The following is a 14335-nucleotide window of genomic DNA, read 5'->3' on the forward strand; positions in this document are numbered from 1 at the left end:
ACACTTAAAAACTGCATGATGACAGGCTGGCAGATGCATTGAATGCCTGTATATTGTGTTGCCTCAAAAAAACAGAGTTTCCTTTTTTTGTCAAAACAGGCGTTGGCTTGAACCAAAGCCACATAAGTGGTACCAACAAACTTCGTGGTATTTAAAATCCCTGCATGCATCCAAACCCTTTGGCCTATCCTTCGTGAAAACAATAGGGCTGGAAAGTCAGGCAGCCCTTGCAGAATATTTTGTTGTGTTTAAAATCCACAACATATGCTAAGACAGTGGTTCTGTCACAGGCATGTATGTAGCAGAGGTAGGCAGCAGGAGTGCTCTGCTGATTTCAAGGCTCCAGAGCCATTCAGGTGAATCCTGTGGTTGGAAGACCCTGTTTAAATGTTCTTCTAGTGTTCTTCTAGTGTTCTTCTAGTGTTCTTCTAGTGTTCTTCTAGTCCTGTTCAGAACAGGGACAAAAAATCTGATCTACATCAGCTCAGCTGTATTCACTTGCAAAAGTGTGCAGGGAAAGTGAGGAGGACTCAGCCTGCCATGATGAGGTGCTCCAGTGTGAAGGAAACCTTGGGCCAGGCTGTGGTTGGAATCATGTTAGAGTGGGCTCTAATCACTTGGGGCTTTCTCTACACATGGCCAGAAATTTCACCCAGGTTTGCGGAAACTTTTGCAGGACAAGTTTTCTTGCTTGTTTTGCTTTGTTTTGCTTCCCCCCCTCCACCGCCTTGAAACTAATGGGTTTCCATGAAAAAAAATCATGCTTCTTTCTCTGATGACATTTGATTCAAGCTCTGAAAAATTCCTGATCATCTTTAGTGGGTACGGTTTCAAAAAATTTTTTTAGGTGACTTTTTTTAGCAGTACAGTTCATTTGAATACCTTACATTAATACTAACGTAAAGATCGTGCTTATAAATGTGTCAATGGGGTTAAAACAGGTTAAAATATTTCTTGCTTTACTACCCTGCTGAAGTAGTACTTCAAATCTCTGTGTCTTAATTTCCCTTTGCCCATTACTTGCCTTCTCCATAAAAATTTTTTGGGGCTGGATTTTTATCCCTTGTGCTAGGAAATGGAACTCTGATCTCACTTAGATCTTTGTATTGCTACAAAGTAAATAATACTCTATTTAATGGAGTACTTTTAATAATTATTTTGAGGTACCTTAACAGCTATAGTAGCCATTGAGCCTATTAGAATGGTGAAGCCTTTGGATGAATTAACAGACCAGATGCACAGATAAACTTACGCACTTATAATGAAATTCACTCTTTCCAGAAAATTAGAGTACCATCTTGCAGCTTGTTGGAATGATGCTGCCTAATGCCATATTCCTTCTGCCACAAAATAGTTGCAAATCACTCCCTAGTGAACTGAAGAGTCCTACAGGATAGTAAATGGATCAGGAATGCCCCTGGGGTGAACCCTCTTTGACTACAGAGGGTTTCTGTTCAAACAGCTGGAGCTGCACTTGCCTTTTGTGCTTCCTCTTTTGGCATAGATGTGCCTACAGGCTTGTGGAAACAACCTGCCAGGCCAAAAAACAAGCACCCTTGCACGATGGCCACTGTACTCACTGTAACTCTGTGCCTCTAAGAAGGCTCCTATCCCTGTTCCTGGCCAACAGCAGGTGCTTGGTGAGGAGTGTGAGGAGGGTGGCATGAGCATGGCGACACATCGGAACACCCTCTGGTTGCTCCATGGCTCTTGAGCGTGCTGGTCATGGCTCAAGCTGGCACAGGACCTGCCAGTGCGAGGGCACACATTGGTGGGATGTGTAAATCCAGAGCCAAGGCTGAGGGGAGGGGAGGGCAAGAAGGCACACAAACATGAAGAAGAAGGGGTGTCCCCCAGGCAGGCTGCAGCTTGCCTGAGACGTTCTTTAACAAGCAGCTCCATCTACCTGGAATGTGCTGTCTCCAGTACAGTCCCACCTGATCACACCCAAAGCAGCCTTTGTCCTTCAATAGCCGTTCAAATGCACTGGCTGTCGTGTCTGGTTTTGCTGCTGCTAAGTCATATTTAGTGATGTCATCCTTCATGGGAGGAACGTGACTGTTAGGATTTGTGCTCTGTTAGGTGCTTGATTTGGGGTTTCCCTGATCTTGGATCAATGTTCCTGAATTGCAGAGGTTACAGGCTGTCCTCTAGCACAATATCGGAACAGAAAACCATGGCATACAGGTGCAGTCACACCCAGCCCTTTTATTGGTATATACAGCCTAGCTGTGATCTTGAAGGAGCTAGTTCCCGGGGGTCCATGTGTTGTTTAGTGTTAATGGCAAGCCATAAAATCTTAACCCAGGCTTCCTCCTGAGCCTGAGTGCCTCTGCTGGCAACCTGCTGCTCTTGATCCAGGCTCCATGGCTTCATGCAGTCAAATGCTTTTATTTTATGTGCTCGGATGTAATGGGACTCACCTGTTTCAACTGCCAAGCTAAGTTAGCAAAATAACCTTGAATCTCTACGAATATTTCTCCTAGTCTCCTGCAAGAACAGGATTACTCCTCCACTCCCCAAAATGTTAAACTCCCCTTCCTTGCCATTTGGAGAAAATTCAAAGGCCCCCAAATCATCAGAGCAAGAAGCTGTCACAGTCATACAGTTTCTGTAGGTAGCACCTTTCATGTTGGTTACTGAACTTTTTGAGGGCCTTCTTACTATGGCAGTGGAATTGCTTGGTGGCTTGTGTGGAACAAATAAAATGGGACTAAAATTGTGGCTGCAAAAGTTTAAAGGAATACTGTTACTGTGTGTTCGTTAATTCTATCTTTGCAGGAGGATAGCAGCTGCTTTTCTTTTCTTTTTTAACAGATGGAGTGATTTCTCATGTAGTGTTACAGTAATGACCAACGTGACACAGAAGGAAAATTCTGTGACAATATGGTGAGCAAGATCTTATTGACAGCTCCACTTGGTTGTAATTTGTAAGCTCTATATTGTTGCTCTATTCTTTTTTTTCTACCCCCACCTCCCAAATGCTGCCTGTCTTTTCTGCCATATAGAATTAGATTTCAAGCTGAATCAAACAGTTTAATTTGAAAGCTTAAAAATCTTCTTAGCTAAAAGCTGTTCAAAATGTTCACAAGAGTTTACACCCTATCATAAGTTTAGAAAAATAAAAAAAAAAAAAAATAAAAGCATTGCAATTTGAAATGATGGTACAAAAATTATCCTGTATTTAATGTCTCTGTTGAGACAGCTGCCTTGATTCCTTCTGTAGCAGCTGATGCCTTCTCAAGGAAGGGAATTTCCCCCTTTGTAAAAGGAAGCTTAGCCCTAGCATGAAGGAGATCACAGCCCAAATGTGAACCACGAATGACCAGAGAGTACTGCTTGTTACCTGCCCTATGACTAAACAGTGTGCAGGGGCTGGAAATAAGCACAAGGACATGATTACCAACCAAAATCTGTGACTTCTGCCATGCATAGAGGTTCTCAGACAAAATGTCACTATCCATTTGTAGAGCTGAAAAATCTACCTGGAGGTCTCCACCCACAGCCCCTCTTTTGCAAGACAGCATTAACTTTGTCACTGTGTGCATTGCTCTGTTAGGCAAAGGGCTCTGAAAGTACCCAAAAGCTTCTCAGCTACCTTTATGGGGAACAAGCCACAAGGCAATCTATTCATGGGATAGATAGGATGTTGTTCTCTCTTCCTTTGGCTCTATTAAATTTGAAACTTGAAAAAATAAAAGAAGAATGTTTGTTAACTTTATATTAGCAAAGTAAAAAGTACAGTGAAAATATTTTTTTAAAGTGAGCGTTGCAAAATAACAGAGATACTATTTTTCTGTGGATGATAAGGATGATAGAACCATCCAGTAGATTCAAGAACAGTGTAAAGCAGAACTACAGAGACTATCAGGCCAATATGAGGACAGGTGAAGCCTGCATGTGCTGCAGTCCTGACCTTCTCTGCTCCTGAGAGTTTTATAATCAACCTTGTTCCTGAGCACTGTGGACTAGCAAATTCTGCTCTTGGAAAGAGTTCCCAAAAACTAGTCCCAGGGGTTGGTTTTCGTGTTTGCTACCAAATGCCAGTGGCTCTAACAATCCTATTGCACAATGTGTACAGTGCTAACACAGCCATTTCTTTATAACAGGGAGAAATGCCCCTAAGAGAGACATTTTCCTTTACAGTTCATAAATGGGACTTAACTTTTGTGTTTTCTACACATACAAAATGAGGCTTTTTTATCTCTATAGCAGATTTGTCTTTAATTTCTGGAATTAGTCAAAACTTGTGATAGTGTTTTCAGAAGGTTAGTTTGAATAGGGGGAGATTAGAATGATTCTTTATTTCACATTAACTGCCTTTAAGATTTCTCCAAGTGAAGGGCTACCAGCCTGCTGCTCAGTGACTAATAAATTTGATTCATCCTCACTCCCCACAGGGTTATCCTCTTTCTTACTAATGTTTGACATTTTACATTTTAATTAAAATCACCCTCCAAGCAGCAAACCACTAAGAGAGTGACAGATATTCCTACTGCAACAAGATGTATGAAAAAAGGGCAATTTGCTAACTGTATCTTCAATAGGGCCTCTCACTTATTTGCTACATGAGCACCTAATGTGTGTGTGTTAGACAAGACAATGCCTATCTTAGCATTCAGGGTGCTTCCAGTGCCCGAAGACACTATCTTTTAATGTCTGCATTCCAGTAGGAGCAACTGGGGCTCAGGAGTAGCAGTGTTTGCTTGATGCTGTACAAGCATGGACACCCTTCCCTTCTCTTGGGCTGAAAGTTTATGTAGCCTAAGAGAAGGGAGAAAGGGCAAAGAAGAGCAAAGTAATTCTAAGCTTTGCAAGCAATTGTGATAAAAATACTCTGCAGATTGCCTTATCTGGCTGATGGCTGCTCCAGCCATTGCTGAGGGGCTGGTTTTGTGGGACTTCCCTGCAGAGAGGAGCAGAATGAGGATGACTGGTGGATAATCCTGGTGGACAGGTGTAGACAGGGTGTTTGTGTGAAGACTTGTATTAGTCAGCATGTTGAGATATCACGAGAAGCTGAAGAGCAGGCAACAAAGCTGGTGTCACGGCAGTCAGGAGGAGCTATTTGGTGGGAAATGAAGCTAGAGGCTGGAGTGCATATGAAAGGTGTGAGGTGCACGAAGCTGGACATCAACTTCACAACGTGCTTAGAAGGAAGAGGAAGTGATGCCACAGCAAATAATTGATACTCCTTGCAGAGGTGAGTCTGTAGGCCTCAAGAGGGGAAGTAACAAATGCTTTGGTTATTTGAATAGAAAAAAAAGAAGACCTGAAACTAGAGCAATAGGGGGGTTTTAACTGCTCTGTACATAAGTCAGAGAAAGGATAATCCATGGCAGTTCCCCTCTAGTGTACAGAGCTTGATGACAACATGATGGTAGAGCCAAAGAGAGAAGGATGGATGCAAGCAGAGGGACAGAGCAGTGCTGTAAATACACTGAGGAATTGTTGCCTGACTCCATATGGAGACACAGAGGAGGGAAAGACATTGATCCACTGCCTTAGGAACAAGTGTGAAACCCAGAACAAACCCGTATGCTTATGCATCTACCTTTGACAGAGAGCACTGGTGAGACATATCCAGGTGTTCATGACAAACCAATTTTTTTGTAGATAGCAGTGGCTGGACATGTACAATGTAAAAATTCCACCTTTTCTCATGCAATCTAAGTGGATAAGTTGTGAGAGGGCAGTGACACAGCCTACACCTCCCTTGTTTCTAATCCAATGCAGCCTTCCTGATTCTCACTGTTGTCTCTTCCTCCATCTCGAACCCAACAACAAAAAATATTTTTCTCATATGCACCAAGGCTGCTGGTGTTTAGAATTTGATTTCAAATGTCTTTAGAAAGGACAGCATGCAAGAAGATCTTGCAAAATCCTGCAGGTTACAGGCTTGTCTGGGCCTTTCTGAATTATTATATGAAACCCAAAGGAATAGCAGAGAAATGACAACTCCCTTTCATGTGATATTCTGGCTGCCCTTAGGAGATGAACAGTGGAATATATGACTTCTGAAGAGAAATATACTGAATGAAGAAGAAGGTGGCTTAGATATATTGGAATATATGGGGAAAGAGAGAAATCTGTAAGACAGACAGCAAGGTTTTGCATTCACAGCTCATTTCTCCTCCCATTTGGAACAGAAAAGTCAGGGGAACATAGTAGTTCCTCTTGAACAGCTTAAATGATCTGCATTTAAGCATTGCCAGAAACAATCAAGTGGGATGAACTGGTCTGTAACTCCAGGGGGACATTTGTTTTTAGTTTGCTGGAATAGCTGCTAGATAAAAAAACCTCTGTGTCATGTCCTCTTGGAAATAACAGCTTGGTAAACAGAAGTTACTCTAAGAAATAGTGTTTGTGTCTCCTCATGACTTGGTTCTTAGGAGGCCATGAACAAAAAATGGTAGAGGTGCCCCCTTGCATCCTGATGTCTCAATTTTATGTGGAGGAGGGTCTTGTGTCTGCCCTGGTAGAACCACCTTGGCTTCCTGAGTGCCATTGCTGAGTGCCTTTGTGTGGTTATGATGGAGAGGGTCATGGTTGTTTTCAGAAGGAAGTTTCTTTGAAAGCTACAGGGGCGTGCGGGTGCCTTGTCAGAATTTTTGAGTGCATACACGTATGTGAAAATAGGAAGCAGACACCATGTCTCAGGAAAATGGCTACAATGCTGTACAAATTCTTTCCCTCCATCAGCCATTCCTCAGATATGTTAGTCATAGGTTCCACAGAGGCATGTGGAAGAAAAGAAACCCAAGCTAGCTAAACGATCTGAATTTAAAGTGAACTGATTAAATTCCATTAAATCCCTGTGTACATGTCCTTGTTCAGAATTAAGGTAAAGGAAGATAAGTCTCATAAAGGCCAAGTTAATTCTGAAGGAGAATACGTAAGCAGAGATTTAATGCATTTTAAAATAATCCTTTTTAGCACTTAATTCAGATTAACTGTACTCAGTTTTCCTCTCTGGCAAAGCCCTTCAAGGGAACAAGATATGGAAAAACACCAGTCTGAGCAGTGCAATGTTTTTAAACATCCTACGCTGCTGACTACAGAGAATTGGTGCCACAGCACTCCTGTACTGAATGGCTGCATGCAGACCTGTCTGTGTTGGTGCTCTCAGGGGGAACAGTGGTCTTGGGAAGGACTTGCTAGGACCATCCTTACTTCCAGGAATGTGCTATGAGAAATGCTGAAACATGCTGGCAAGGCCTTGGGTAACCTGCTGCTACAAGGAATTTTGATCATAAATGAGATGTTATAAATTTTTTCCTCACAATGAGTGTGGAGTCAGCTGATACCTGTCTGCTCATAGTTTGTGTGCCAAAGATGAAGGATGCAGTGTGAATCTTAATGGTTTCCTGCTTACCTGGAGTGATGTATTCTTGGGCCAAATCCTGTCTTTGCTCTTTTGTGTAAAACAAAGCATTGCTTAGCCCCGTGCAGTCTCTCGTTTAAAAAGTCAAAACCTGGAGTTTAAGCTTTACTATTGATTTTAAAAAATATATTGCAAACCATAGCTTAAGAGGAAATGGGAGATTATGAATAAATAATAAGGTGCATAGGTGTACAGGGAAAATACAGCAGTCCATAAATATAGTTAAGAATTCAGTTTTACAGTAAAAAGAAAGGGCATAAAAATGTAGATGACTAAAGCAATATGTGTGCAGAGGAACAATAATATACCATGAATTAAAATACGCAAGTATTGGGGACTAAATTGCTTTTACTACTCCACATTTTTTTAAAGTACCTAGAGACCTTCAGGTATAAGTGCTAAAATAAAAATATTATTATTATGGATTTTGGGGGGCAGATGAGTTGGGACTCAAGGATGTCTCCTGTGCCTTAGCTCTATAGCAGGTAGTTAAACACATTGGGCCAAATTTATCCCTGGCCTGCTATAAATACTGTTGAAAGCACTTTGGAAAAGCGCATATTAAAGCTATATGTAAAAAAGCACTGAATTTTGAGCAGGCATTTAAGGCCAGGCAAAATCAAAGACGTTCTCTCAGGTCTGTTTAGTTTAGGGTGTGGGGAGCAGTTGCTCAGTCACATTGGTCCAGTGAATCTGAGACAACAGCGCGTGAAAAGAGATGGTGGCAAAATATAATGGCTCCATGTGGGATACATGCTAATGCTAATCACTGGCTAGCCTATTTCTCGGTTTTTACTCATGGATTTTATCCTAATTTTTGCTCTGATTATTATTCTGCCTCGGTGAACACCAAGGTAACTTTTCGCCCTGTTTCACAGGCAAATTTCAGGCCAACTTTTTCTGCTGCACTGTGGAGTTCATATAAGGAAATTTGTCATACAATTGCTTAGGTTGAAAAAGACTTCTAAGACCATCAAGTCCAACCATTAACCTAACACTGCAAAGTCCCTCACTAAACCATGTCCCTCAAGCCCACAAATACATGACTTTTAAAGACCTCAAGGGATGGTGACTCAATTGTTTATCTGGGCAGCTTGTCCCAGTGCTTGACAGCTCTTTCTGAGAACTTTTTGCCCCTAAGATTCAATCTAAATCTCTCCTGGAACAACTTGGGGCCATTTCCTCTTGTCCTATTGCTGGCACTTGGGAGATGAGACTACCCTCCCTCTGGCTACAACCCACAGAAAGAAGGTGGCGAGCTGGGGCTCAGCGTGGCCTTTGCTCAGCACTTGTGCAGGCAGCTTGTGCAAGCATGCAAGCTGCTGCAGTGTAAACCTTCACACCTGAGTGGAGGAGGATGTGGGCTGGGATGAGCTGTGCCACCCAAATCAGCACTGCTGAGTACTCAGAGAGAGAAATGGTCAGGGACAGAGCTGGAGAGCAGGAGAGGTCATTATGATCACCAGGGTGGCCATAATGAAGCTATCACATAAAAACTCTGGCAAGAGGCTGAGCTTGTCCAGGGCAGGCAGCAGAGCTGGAAGAGGTCGTGCTTCCAACCTTTTCACTCCCTGGAGGAGCAGGAAACCACACACGGCCACTTTGAGGCTTTGTTCTATTTTTGTCCCCTTCATTTATATGCTGTGCTCTGCAGAGAAGGAGAAGTGAAGGGTTCAGTCTTGTCTGCCCCCAGTTTGCATCTGTGCTACATCAAGATTTGTCTGTGTGTGAATCTTAAAATCTGTGTAGTGAGTTAATGGGGTCCATAATGAAGAGGTGTCTGTGTTTTCTAGATGCTCTCAGATGCGTTGACATGTAAGACTTGCCTTTTGCCTTTTATTTCTATTTCTGGTAGTTGAAAATATCCCACTAGTTGCAATGCAAGCAGCTTGTACCTCATATGGCTTGGGTTTGTTGCCCTGCACTTTCCTGTGGGGAGAGGCTCTGGACCTCAGTGCAGAGGCTGCGTTTTTATCAGCAAAATGGCTTCAATGCGCAAATGGTGTGAAGGGAAGCTCAATTTTCTGTTTCCAAAAAGTGCAGGGATCACCCAGACTAAAAGGATCGAGGTGTTTCCAGAGGCACACAGACATTTCTGTGAGGGCTGCTGTGCCTCCTGGGAGGTTTGAGTCCCGTGGATGATGCCCTCCTGCACTGCTTTGGCACAAGAAGCCTGCCAGAAGTCAGTCCGCTCCTAGCAAGATCAAAGAAGAGCTGCCACTGATTTTTAAGGCTGCATGGCTACTGACTAGAGCAGGTGTGCAAATCATTCCTAGGGATCATGCTTTATTTCGGTTACAAGAGTAAAAATAGCGTTATCCTCTCAGAAAGACAATTTAAGTCTCTCTCATTCTTCAAGCTAAGCAAAGCCCTTTCTTATCATATCCTTTTCTTGATCACTGTTTCCTGAACAAAGGTAGGTGAGTATGGGGGAGCAGGACTGTCTGTATTTTGACTATGTAGCAATGCAATGTTGTTAAAAGTGTGGATCAGGCAATTGGATCAATAGAAGAAAAAATTATCCAAAATTTCCACGCAAAACTCAGTGACACAAAAAGATCAGCTCTCTGTCAGCTCAGGGCCTTTTCATGTCCTCCCTCCAATGATGCAAGCAATATCATTAATTCCTCCTGGGTGAAAGTGTTCCTAGAAGTGAGGAACAGCAGACAGAGCAAACTGTCCTGGTGACCCTGTTTCAGTCCTGGCCTCATCTGCACAGTGGTGCCACGCTGGTGTTATGAAAAAGCAGGTTCCAATGCAACACTGCTGCCCATGCCGAGGAGTCTTGGATGCCTCTGCTCTTCTGCTCAGTGATGGAGGAGCCAGGACTGGCACCCTTCAGCAGGGTAGCTGACGAGGGCAGCTCAGGCCCTCTGTACCGTGACAGGATTCTCAAAATAAACCCTGCAGATGGCTTTTGGGGAACCCACTGCCCTAACAGAGAGACTCCTGGCCTGTACAAGCTCTTCCCTGCCTTCAATCCTCGTGGTCATCCTCCAGTGGCACAGACATAACGAGCTCACATCTCGGTTGGATAGTTTTAACCCTTGGGTTGTTCCTGGCACTGAAGTCTATCTTTCTGCTCCTGTTTCTGTTCCACGAAAAGGCAAGTGACGTTTTGCCCATTCCATGGGTGGGTTGTGAAGATGTAAAGCACTTTGGGGGAGATAAGTCCTGCAGGCATCCTATTTTGCAGAGCCTTGTGCCTCACTCTGGGTTTGAAAGCGCTGAGATCTGCCAGCCATCTTTCCAAGTCAGGAGCCCAAAGCATCTGCGTGGAGTGGGACTGGCATACCTTGGGCACGGTGCCGGGGAGATAAATGTGACAAAGGGAGAAGGAAAAGTGATGCCACCTCACTTTTTCCCATCTCCTTTTTTCCAGATGGCAGGTTTTGCTTCTTTCCCTGTTGCAGAGGTAAGGGAGGGCAGCAGCGGCATGGCCAGGCTGCCCCTGGGGTCATGGCAGCTGCTGTGACAAAGGAGAGCATGGTAGGCTGGCTGGATCAGGGAGTGTGCTTGCAGGAGGCAGCAAAAGTTTACATTTGCGAGAGCAAAGTGAAGAAGCGTGGGATTCGAGAACACTGGGTGCTGCCATACAAGCACCATAGCCCCAAGTCTAATGGGTAATAGAGTCATTAATTCTGCTGATTAACTTGGCCTTGGGGTTCATGGAAATGACATCCACCTCCTTTCTTTTTTTTTTTTTTTTTTCTTTTTTTTTTCTTTTTTTTTTAAGCTCAAACTGTGGAACGAGGGAGCATAAAAAAACAAGCTAATTAGAGAGAAATCAGGAGAAAAGAAGCAGGGAGAAAAGAGAAGACAGTCTGAGCATTAATGAGACTGATTTGGGAAGAGGATGTGACAAGCTCTTCAAAAGCATTATTGTCAAATGTGTCACTGTTTCATAGACGGCTACTGCTACCTTTGAGCTTCATGCTGATAGTTAATGATTTGAAACTATAAAAAGATTGAAAAGGTAAAAGAGAAAATGGTAGACTCGACTGGATTTTAATGAGAGTCCCCCCTTCCCACTTTTCTCTTTTTCCCTATGAAGCAGCCTTGGAAAGTAGAAAAAAGTTGTTTCCCCCTGCCTGCTTGTTCTCTCAAGGCAAAAAAATGTTTACAAAGGAGAAAGGAGAGTGCAGAGGTCCATCTGTCTCGCTCTGACCACCATCCATCTTCCCTTCCTCAAACCCTCAGCTCTCCCATTCACTGTCAAGCAGTGGTGGGGTTGTGGTTATACAGGCAGAGGACTGACAAAAATAAGCTGAGATTGATGGAAGAGACAGCTATAGCTCTTGTTTGTTTTTTTGTGACGTGCTGAGCAGAAGCAGTCTTCACACTGTGAAATGTAACAAAGAAATCTAAAGTGATTACACAGGTTCATTTGTCAGTATCACTGCTCCAGCTATTGCTGGAGTGCAACAATGAGATGACAAGGCATTTATTGCTGATGGTTGGTTATTAGCCGCATTATAGGAAACATTAGCACAGTCTAGGATACATAGACCAGGGAGACAATAGCTTTCTGGGCTCCACACTCAGCAGGGTAGCCTTGTCATTAAATTCGGTGGCACCAATTTAATCTTTTTTTAAATAAATTGAAAGGAAACTTTGAAAACTAAGTCTGTAACCCTGCATTTACCTTAAGACTGATCAGCACACTTTCTTTGGATGCTACATTTTGTATCAGAAAAGCTGCACAGCCTGGCAGGCCAGCAAATCTAAAACATGCAGTGGAAAAGCCTTGTGATATGTGGCCTCTTGGCTGATCCCGTCACTGCCTTCCAGCCCTGACCTCCAAAATGCCCCTCTGCCACTGAGGTAGACCAGGTTCTTCCTCAACCAAGTTGCAAGCAAACATACAAGGAGAAAAGGCCTCTGTAAACTTTTGCTGGGACCTTTGTCTTGCTCTTACCTTTCCCAGACCTGTCCATTTTTTGCGTGTCTTGCCTGGCTCCTTTAGGGTCAGGTCTTAGTATCTCTCCCGTCCTTGCAAATGGCCCTGTAGAAGTCACCCTAAGTCATAGGATTGTGGAATGCCCTGGGTTGGAAAAGACCTTAAAGATCATCTAGTTCCAATGGCCCCTCCAGGAGCAGGGACAGCTTCCACTAGAGCAGATTGCTCAGAATCCCATCCTGACTTTAAAAAATATTTTCAGGAATGGGGCATCTGCAACTTCTCTGGGCAACCTTTTCCAGTGCCTCACAACCCTACTGGTAAAGGATTTCTTCCTAATATCTCATCTAAAGCTACTCTCAGCTGGAATCCATTCTCCCTCGTCCTGTCTCTACTTGCCCTTGTATAAAGTCCCTCTCCATCTTTCATGTAGGCTCCTTAGGTACTGGAAAGCTACAATTTGTTCATCCTGAAGCCATCTCTTCTCCAGGCCGAAAAGTCTGAGTTCTCTCAGGCTTTCCTCATAGGAGAGGTGCTTCATCCCTCGGATCATTTTGGTGTCAGTCACCTGGACTTGCTCCAGCAGCTGGGGACTCCAGAGCTGGATGCAGCGCTTCAGGTGGGGTCTCACCAGAGAAAAAAAGTCTTTGACGGTGAGGGCCGAGTATGGAAAGTAAAGGTTTGGCATGCATGGGACGTGACTGGATGACTGCCATGTTTATTAAGCCATAAAAGAACGTGCCTGTTCTGTGGCAAAAGCTGTGTTTGCACAGTGGTGTGAAGCCAGCCCTCAGTTCTGGGGTGAAGCGCCTACTTTTTGTAGCCTTTCAGTACTGGGTTTTGCAGCAAAACTAAAAATTCTTCTGGTGGCTTGTTCTTTTCAAAGAAGGTTTTTCATTATATAATTCATTTTCTTATTAACTCAGTCAGTGAGTAATATATTCCCTGTTCCATTTTTTTCTGACACTCAGCTTCAGTTTATTTTATGCTACCATCAGATTTCCAGAATGCCCCAGATTTTGGCACTGACAGCACTTAAATAAACTGAAACAGTTGTCCTGGGAAAGTTGGAGGTTTTGACAGCTGCATGAGGGATCATGGGACTTCAGCCCGTAAAATATCAGTGTAAGGGGAATTACAATGTTTTAAAAACCACTATCACTTGATAACATTGTAAATAGCAACAGGAGCTGTATTTGAAAAGATTCAGGCCAAACCCAAGTACCTTTGAATGTAAAAAAGAAATTTTGCTGGAATTTCTTCATCACCAGGTTTATGTGAATAAGATGTGGTTTGATTTTTTTTGTTATGAAATTTATCGTAACCTGTGTCCTATATACTCTCTGCCTATCAGCAAATTTAATCTAAACTGTTTGTTCTAGATTCATTAAGGAGAGAAATAACCTGAAAAGATCCTGCCAGACTCAGGCCCTTAAGATTCATAAGTCAGGTTGTAAATTTTATAGCATTTTTGAGGTTAAAAAGGTGGTAATTTTTTTCTAAACTGTGTTCACCAAATGTGTGTGAGAAAATTAATACTGTCAGATCTCTTACATTTATTGAGCAAGATGATTATTCCCCCCACTAGACATACTTTGGGTCACATCATCTATCTCTACACAGCAATGAATTTTGCCTTGAACTACCCAAACAATATTGTTTCCTGCAATTTCAGCATCACTGTGCCATTCTCTCGTTATTTCTGTTCTTGTGTTAATTTTGTCTTTACTTCCAACTTCCTGCTGAAATCTTGTGATTTCAGTGAAATCTGAAAGTACAGGGAACTGATGGCATTGTAAATTGGTTTCAATTAAAGAATGTGTGCCTGCTGAGCTGGGGTCCCTTGAAACAAATATCCCTTGTAAGATGGATAGATAGCAACACCTGTGATCCAGCTTTCAAATGAGGAAATTTTGTAAAAAGACCAGAGCAAATAATTCAATTCAACAAAAATATTAAACATCACAACAGTGATAGTAATAATTGTAGTAATAATAATATCATGTCACTCCAGACATGAGAGAGTTTGAAAAGGTAGCCATTAGGTCTAA

At 42.9% G+C, this 14335-nt stretch overlaps 1 long non-coding RNA gene across 7 annotated transcripts in view; it reads left to right on the plus strand.

Moving 5' to 3' along the window:
* LOC134553570 (uncharacterized) overlaps nt 1-14335 on the plus strand; it is a 140515-nt gene that overhangs the window by 64776 nt on the left and 61404 nt on the right. For 5 of the 7 annotated variants that reach the window (XR_010081099.1, XR_010081104.1, XR_010081100.1 and 2 more), the window contains one exon: nt 2818-2889. The exons of the other annotated variants lie outside the window; for them this stretch is intronic. This is a non-coding gene — a long non-coding RNA (uncharacterized LOC134553570). The remainder of the gene's footprint in view (nt 1-2817; nt 2890-14335) is intronic. 7 annotated transcript variants of the gene reach the window in all.

The sequence above is a fragment of the Prinia subflava genome, chromosome 1 (genome assembly GCF_021018805.1).
Source record: "Prinia subflava isolate CZ2003 ecotype Zambia chromosome 1, Cam_Psub_1.2, whole genome shotgun sequence".
NCBI classification, from domain to species: Eukaryota; Metazoa; Chordata; class Aves; order Passeriformes; family Cisticolidae; genus Prinia; species Prinia subflava.